Source organism: Chenopodium album, chromosome 10, assembly GCF_948465745.1.
Source record: "Chenopodium album chromosome 10, dcCheAlbu1.1, whole genome shotgun sequence".
Classification (NCBI taxonomy): Eukaryota; Viridiplantae; Streptophyta; class Magnoliopsida; order Caryophyllales; family Amaranthaceae; genus Chenopodium; species Chenopodium album.
In genome coordinates this window covers 49,186,334-49,195,087 of record NC_137843.1, presented here as the reverse complement: position 1 = coordinate 49,195,087, position 8,754 = coordinate 49,186,334, and positions in this window count along the sequence as shown.

The window sequence follows — 8,754 nt, the reverse complement described above, 5'->3', positions numbered from 1 at the left end:
TTTAATTTGTAGATCTTATTCTTGGAGGGGACCATACATGGAATACCTTCATCACATTCTTAACACAAGGACCTGATACCTCCAAAGCCTTTGCATACTCACCCACCAAACCTAAAAGCCTTTAAAAAGGCCTTCAAAAATACATCTTCCACAGCAAAAATTCTCTTCTCAAACAGAAAGACGTTTCTTTTGAGCCAGACACCCCAAAGGATGCACCAGAACAAATCCACCAAGCTTTCTCTTTAAATATTGACATTAGGAAACTGAGCCAACAAAGAAAAGAGCTCGAAACAGTGGTAGAAACTTCCAAGTGTAGTGGGGAAGCGTACCCGATATACGGGCCTCCTGTCAGAGAAAGAGACCATGCATCAAAGTTTCGGGTCCATCATCACAGCAGGGAAAGATCACATCAATAAATATATACACCACGTTTCAACAGCAAAGTCCGAACATCAATGCTATCAGGAAGCAATCTCTGAAGCGTATCCAAGGCATCAATATCATCATTTAATTATTTTCTAATATTATTAGAAGATATATTTTCTATCAGGAAGCATTCATCTATTTATCATGAGGCTGAGTGGCGCCAATCCTAAATTTACGCATGATTAATTGAATTAGAGTTTGAGTAGAAGTAGTAGATTGATAAGATATTATTTTCTAATATTATTAGAAGATATATTTTGTTATTTAGGATTAGTATTTAGTATTTATATCTTATATATTTTATTTTCTCTTTTAGTTATCCTAACGGCATGAGATGTTATAAATAGTCTTTATTTTCATTAATGAAGGTATAGAAGTTTTGAATTATAATTGATCAATCCGTATGAATTGTTTTTGAGCAAGAGAATTTCATATGATATTTGCTGAGAAAGCTACCAATGTAGTTGTTATTAAGTCTTGGTTAGATTAAATAGCTTAATATCCCCGAAATTCTTGAAGAGCCCATAAAAATACGCATCAAATTGGTGTGGCTGGTTCTACTGCTATTAGGTGAGGGAAACGGTGCACTTCTTGAAGTTTCGTGCAAAATTTTGTTGACATCGGGCCTAATAAAAATCAGTTTTGTAGGTCAGATTGTTTGACTTTGTTCTCCTTTGTTTCTAAAGCTTTTGAGGTGATTATTTTTTCCAAATTTGTTAAATTTTTGATCAGTTTTCACCTGAAAAATTTGAGAATTTTTTAGGACAGTAGATATTAAATTGGATTCGTTTTTTGCAACTGGTCAAAAATTGAACTAATCTTGCAGCGTTGAAAAAAAAAATCTGAAACCACTTGGCTTGGAAGTTCTGGCTAATTTTTTGGTTGAGTATTGTAGACATATAAGGATAGCATCATACAAAATTTCAGACATTTTCAAGATGTTTCTATTGGGTTTTTGTCCTCAAACTTTCGATCAATTTCTGGACTGATTTTATGTGTTTTCTTATTCACTTAAACATGGTGAATCAAGCTGAATTTGCGGCATTGTTGGATGAGCTCAAGAAAATTAATGCTCAATTGGATAAGTCGGAAGAAGTTAATGCGACACTCTAGCAAAAACTACATAACCGTGACTCAACTCCACACACACGCAATCACACAGTTGAAGAGATCAAACTTGCTGATTTGCCCAATTTTGAAGGTGATGGAGACCTAGAAACTTATTGTAGACACCTGATTGTGTCTCCCCAAAAACCAAATCCAGTGATGAATATCTTTCACGTCATGAATATCGAACAAAGCGAAATGTGAAAGAGTCTCGTGAATTCCTTTGTTTTTAATAAAAAATACTTCTTTCTGTTTTCGAAAATCTTTCTTTTCGTACCCTGTTTATGAAAAACGTCCAGTCCAGTTTAGTTTGGTCCATGATATGGGTCAAATAATGGTGTAGTTGGATAGTGCTTGAAAATAGATTTCCAACAATATATTATAAGCCCAATTCCGATGAATAATGAGGAAGTTATGGCCAAAATACTAAACTGGGCTCAAACCGGATTTTACCTACGGCCCAATGATCATGTGGAGGGTCCAAAGGTTTAATACCATCCTTAAACCAATTAGGATTAATTAGAAGCTTCTATAAGTTTTTAAAAGATCTTAATTATCCTTTTTTGAAAAGATAAGATCAAAGAGTTTGAAATTGAATAAAACTTCTCTTTTTGAGAGTCCTTGTTCTGTGCGAAATGAAATATGTTCAGATATTATTTTCTTGCCTCATAATTTTTATCTAAATCTTACATTTTTGGATAGATCTTGAAATTATCTTTCCAATGATATATTATATTATTAATTCCGAGCTATAATGGAAAAGATATGAAAGAAATACGAAACTATATCCAAAATTGACACCCTTCCACTATTTCTACCATATCTTTTATTCTACAAAATATTTTAATCTGATTTTAATTGGGTTGAAAAGTATACTTCAAGATCTTTCCAACAACATAATATATGCCTTATTTGGACGTCTAGATCAAAAGTAATGATAAAAACCAAATCTGTAAAAAACTGTTTTTATCGCTCCGCGATAATCCTATCGCGTCGCGATACTTTTTATCTTGCCGCGTCAAAAGGAATTTTAATCCAATTCGAATTCTAACTCTTTTCTAATCGTTTACGGTTGTTTTTCTCTATAAATAGGGTCGATTTCCTCCGTTTTAATCACCAACAATCATCAACAATCATCTTTCTATTCTATTCTCTCTCAAAGCTAGAAGCTTATTCTTTCCCCCTCTTTCTAAGCCTTCCCTTTTCAAAACAACATTCGTCCATCACGAGACTTAGACACACATAGCCAAGCTTGAAGTTGTCTTCGCCCAGACATGAAAGGTTAATAATTTCCGAGGGTTTGGTCCGAAATCCCTATTTTAATTATTTAAATTAATTGTTTGATTTAATATTTCATTGAAATTACTAACGTGTGTATTGTTTTGATAGAAAGAGATACAAGGCAACAAAGTAAGTAGCTTTATTTTTATATATCTTTAGAAAGCATGTTTATATTATTTTAATTCCTAGTATCATGTTAGGATGTTATTTATTGCTTTCTAGTATCATGTTTAGGTTGCTTCTTATTTTCTTCTATCATGTTAGGGTTAAAGCTTTGATCTTTATTTCTTAGTGACATGCTAGGATTTGTTATTAATCTTGTTAGTATCATGCCTGGGATCTTGCTAATATTATGCTTTTATGAGATTGAGATTATTTTGATGATGATGATTGTTGTGTCAATAATTATTATGTTGCTTGATATTGTTGTTATTGCTTGATCACGCCCTCTCTTGCAAGTTTAAAGGGAATTTGTACTTGAAATCACGCTTAATAAGATAATTAATAATTTTATTTAGGCTAATATGATTTTAATTTAAGTGATCGCCAATAATAGATGTGTTTGTGCATTAATATTCAACCAACATAATTAAACAGGTTTAGGATTAATATATTGATTGTATGTTAGTCAGAAAGCGCACATGAATATGAGAAGAATAAAGTAGATGCCTATTTTTAGGGCAAGTTCAATCTCTTTTAGGTTGGATTTGTACCTTCATCCCCGAATATCCATTCATGGTTCATGACCACTATAGAGTTAGCGATCTCATGGATCGTGAAGGGGTGTAACCTTCACCTTGTGAACGGTTTACAAGTTCCTAAAACTTGTTGGCGACTCTTTTGCTCTAGCTTCCTTCCCTTTGGACGCCACCATGCTTAAGTGTATGATCACAGTGGGGCTCAAGTGTGGGATGCTTGAAATATTCCCTACACTTATCTTGATCGGGAACGACCGTCTCTTTAGATATAAGAACCTAAATGATACTAAGAGGTTTCACTATGCTATCCTCAAACTGACCTATATACATCTCTTTGGTTTTAATCCTTTCAAAACCAACGAGAACAAGATAGGAAAGCACAATTTGCAACTTGCACTGAATTAAAGCAAAATATGAAGAAGAAATTTGTGCCACGATCGCATAAACAAGACTTGTTTTTGAGGCTAAACTCTTTGCAACAAGGGTACATGACAATTGATAATTATATCAAGGAACTCAAGTGGTTATATATAGCATGTGATTGTAAGGATGAGGAGGAACAAAAAATTGCTAAGTTTGTTCTTGGCCTCAATGGTAGCCTAAAATTTAACTCACGACGTTCGATGTTCGGCTTCAACGCTCTAATCTCGGAATCCGACGTCGGAGTACGTATCCTTTTGTTTACGTATTAAGACTTTCGGCTTCATTCGTCATCTTAGTTTGGTTGCACGCTTGGGTGTGACCCGTTGGGTTCAGTTGAAGGAAAGCTGTGAGATTAATATAATAATTAATCTCACTGATCGGGGATGGCCTCTAGCCCGACTTTCCGATCACTTAACTTCACTTAATAATTAGCTCCATAATTGATTCCGAACCCTCTATCGGAATAATACACTTGTTCGAAGGACATCAATCCTTTCAATCTCCCACTTGTTCTTCCGGACAAGTGTGCTGATTGTGTATAGCCTATTTCCTATGTCAATTAATGCCTCTTCATGAACTATAAGGTAAGATTCTTCGTCATCCTTATTAATTCTAGAAGTGTTTCTCGATTTCCGAGTTTGACTGTCAATAAATTGATGATTTCTAAAATCCATCTAAGCATGGCTATGCATTTTCACAGTCTCTCTCTTCGAGAGGCCTTGTAAACAACAAAAACATATTCCCTATTGTTAGTAGGGGGACATTCCTGGTCTTGCATTGTTAGCTTCCCTTACTACGAGTCCCTAGCCGCCCAAGTGTTGCCTTTATAATCCCCTTGTATGGTAGACGTTTGACAACATCAAAACAGACTAGTTCTCAAACAAGAGAACTTACAATCCTCATGGTTGAGGAAAGTAGTCTCGATAGCCATAATGAGTAATATACTTATGACGATTGTTAGATCTCTAAGTATTCTCATAGATCGATCCAGTATAGTTCCAAACTAATACATGTGCAAATGATTAATGACTTTCTTGTCCTTGTAGCTCAAGAAACGGTGCTATAAATCATACTACACACTAATCTTGCGCGGTCATTAGTCATCCAACTTTCAAATGACCTTGATTAGGGATGCTTTCAATATGATATTCAATGTTTACTTAATAGGTGTTTCCTTATCCAAGACATTGTCTTGATACCCTATTTTGAATATTCTCAAATTGAATGGACTCATTATTTAATTTTAAACCACAATTAAATAGAATTGGAATAATAATAATTTGCAAAAAATTTAAATTGCAACATAAATGAATGGTTCAACTTAGTGTTTTACATTAAGATCTCAAAACTTAACTAAAACACACAAACAGGGAATTTAAAGCCAGCCTCCGACATGCCTAATTCCCATTGCCTCAACATGCTTGTTGTGTTTCATTTGAGGCAAAGGTTTAGTGAGTGGATTGGCTACATAATCGTTTGTTCCAATCCTACAAATTCTGATTTCACCCTCGTACTTCCTTTCTCTTATCATGTGAAAGCCCCTCATGTCATGTTTGACTTTCTGATGTTCTCTTAGCTCTCTGGCCTGACCAATTGCTCGACTATTATCACAATAAAAGTATATCGGTCCCTTTATTGAGGGTACAACACCAAGTTCACCAATAAACTTACAAATCCAAACTACCTCTTTAGCTGCTTCAGAAGCTACCAAGTATATATTCAGCTTCAGTTGTATAATCAGCATTTGTGCTTTGCTTAGAATTCTTCTAAATAAACTCTCCTCCATTAAGACAGAAGATGTATCCTGATTCCGACTTCAAGTCGTCTCTGTCAGTCTGGAAGCTTGCGTCGGTGTAACCTTCAACAACCAAATCCTTACTCCCACCATAGACCAAAAATTTCCCCTTATTCCTTTTTAGGTAATTTAGGATGTTCTTGACCGTAGTCCAATGCGCCTTTCCTGAGTCTAATTGGTATCGGCTCGTAGCTCTCAAGGAATACGATACATCCGGCCTTGTACATATCATGATCCAATAAGCGAAGCATATGTAATTTGATCCATTCTCTCTCGCTCATTAGGTGTCTTCGGAAACTGTTTCTTGCTGAGAGTTACACCATGAGACATGGGTAGGTAGCCTCTCTTGGCTTCCACCAAACTGAATCGTGCTAATACCTTATCAATATAAGTACTTTGGCTCAATCCAATCATCCTCTTAGATATAACTCTATAGATCTTGATGCCCATTATGTACTGTGCCTCTCCCAAGTCCTTCATTGAAAAACACTTTCCAAGCCAAGCCTTTATATACTCCAACATTAGAATTGTTTCCAATGAGCAATGTCATCGACATATAAGACAAGGAATGCGATGTCACTCCCACTGACCTTCTTGTAAACACAAGACTTATCTGGATTCTTGATAAAACAAAACTCACTAATGGCTTCATAAAATCGCAGATTCCAAATTTTCCTTGCCTACTTTAGTCCATAAATGGACTTCTTAAGCCTGCATACCTTCCTAGCATTGGTCGGATCTACAAAACCTTTGGGTTGTGTCATGTACACAATTTCTTCCAAAGTACCATTGAGGAAGGCGGTTTTGACGTCCATTTTTCATATTTCATAATCGTAATATGCGGCAATTGCTAGGATAATCCAGACGGACTTAAGCATTAAAAATGGTGAAAAGGTTTCATCATAATCAACGCCGTGAATTTGCATGTAATATTTTGCCACCGTTCTAGCTTTGTATACATATACATTTCCATCTTTTTTGGTTTTCAACTTGAAAATCCATTTGCAACCGATAGGTGTGTAACCTTCGGGCAAATCAACCAAGCCCCATACTTGATTTTCAAACATGGAGTTCATCTCGAATTTCATAGCTTCTTACCATTTTGTAGAGTTGGGGCTCGTCATAGCTTGTTTTTAAGTCGTTGGCTCATCTCCATCCATAACTAGGATGTCTTGATTCTTGGTGAAGACAACACCGAGGTTTCTGTCTGATTGAGATCTTGGCCTTTGCGACCTATGCAGGGTAATAGATTGAGCATTTGCATTGTCATTTTAACTTTGAATATTGTCGGTTTGACTATGACCATTGTCAACAGCTGGTTCTAAAGCACTTTGATTGTCAGTTTTATTAGTTTGACTTTGTTGCTCATCTTCTCCAACTTCATCAAGTTCGATTTTCCTCTCACTTATCATTTTGGGAAGATGCTCCTTTTCCAAAAAGACACCATTGATCTCGAGCAACAAATACTTTGTTCTCAAATTGGTTGAAGAACTAATACGTACCCCTTTGTTTCTTTTGAATATCCCACAAAGAAACATTTGTCAGATTTTGGTGCAAGGTTGTCGAACATGAGTCTTTTGACATGTGCTTTTCAACCCCAAATCTTAAGAAAAGACAAACGTGGAGGTTTCTTCGTCCATAATTCATATGAAGTCTTTTTGACAACTTTTAACGGAGCACGGTTCAGTGTAAGTGTCGCGGTTAAAAGTGCATGTCCCAAAAGGAGATAGGAAGATCTCTAAGACCCATCATTGATCGAACCATGTCTAAAAGTGTTAAATTTCTCCTCTTGGAAACTCCGTTCCATGTTTGAGTTCTGGGAGGTATCAATTCTGAGAGAATACCATGTTCTTTCAGATGATCGTCGAATTCGTAGCTCAAATACTTTCCAACTCGATTCGATCGAAGGGCTTTGATTTTCTTGCCAAGCTGATTTTCCACTTTACTCTGAAATTCTTTGAATTTCTCAAAGGATTCAGATTTGTGCGACGTGAAGTAGATATAGCCATATCTAAAATAGTCGTTCGTGAATGTGATAAAATAGTGATAACCATTTCTTGCGGTTGTGCTCACTGGTCCACATATCAGTGTGTATGAGGCCCAATAAGTCACTTGCCCTTTCTCCCAACTTGGAGAATGGATGCTTTATCATCTTGCCAAGTAAGCATACTTCGTAGTTTTTAAACAACTCTAAGTCGAATGAATCAATAATCCCTTCATAAAGAAGTTTCTTGATGCGTTTGATATTAATGTGGCCAAGACGACAATGCCACAAGTAGGTTTGATTCGACACCACAGTCTTAGCCTTTTTGGTGGTATCATTAACATTATAAACCTGCTTGTCTAGTGAAATACATTTAATTGCTACAAAACATATAAGCAAGACTTTCAAAACAACCCATTATTATATTATCATGATCAAATTACCCGGTGTCCTACGCCAAAGATCCAAATATGTTCCATGGTCAACAAAACATAATAAAACAGGTATTAGTTCTATTACAAGACAAACAATGAGCCTACAAACATGGTGAAAATACCAACTTCTTTGTCCAGTTATAGATGCACATCCACTTGTGAAGCCCTCTCACTTGGTTCCTGAAATAGGAGCATAAAGTGAGTCATATATGGTATCCAATACCTATGAGTTTCTTATACCCAAGTGTTAGGTTATGATGAAGATACCTAAGGTGGAAGGTGCATTCCCCTTTTCCTTATCTTCTCGGAAGACATTGCATTCCCTCTTGTAGTGGCCTTGCTCACTACAATAGAAGCCTCGCATCTTCACGTTGTTCTTGAACTCCTTCTTCGCTCTTAAGGCAATCCTGGTAGCCCCACAAGGGTCGGCCCTATGAAGCTCTTGAACAACCTCAATTAATGAGAATTTCTCCTTTTTGGCCGTTAAGTGCATTCTAAATGCATTAAAGCCTAAGTGAAGTGAGCTTAGTAGCATGTTAGTCGCTCTTTTGTCCTCCAACGGCATACCAAGAAACCCCATATGCTTGAAGAGCCTTGTCATTCTAA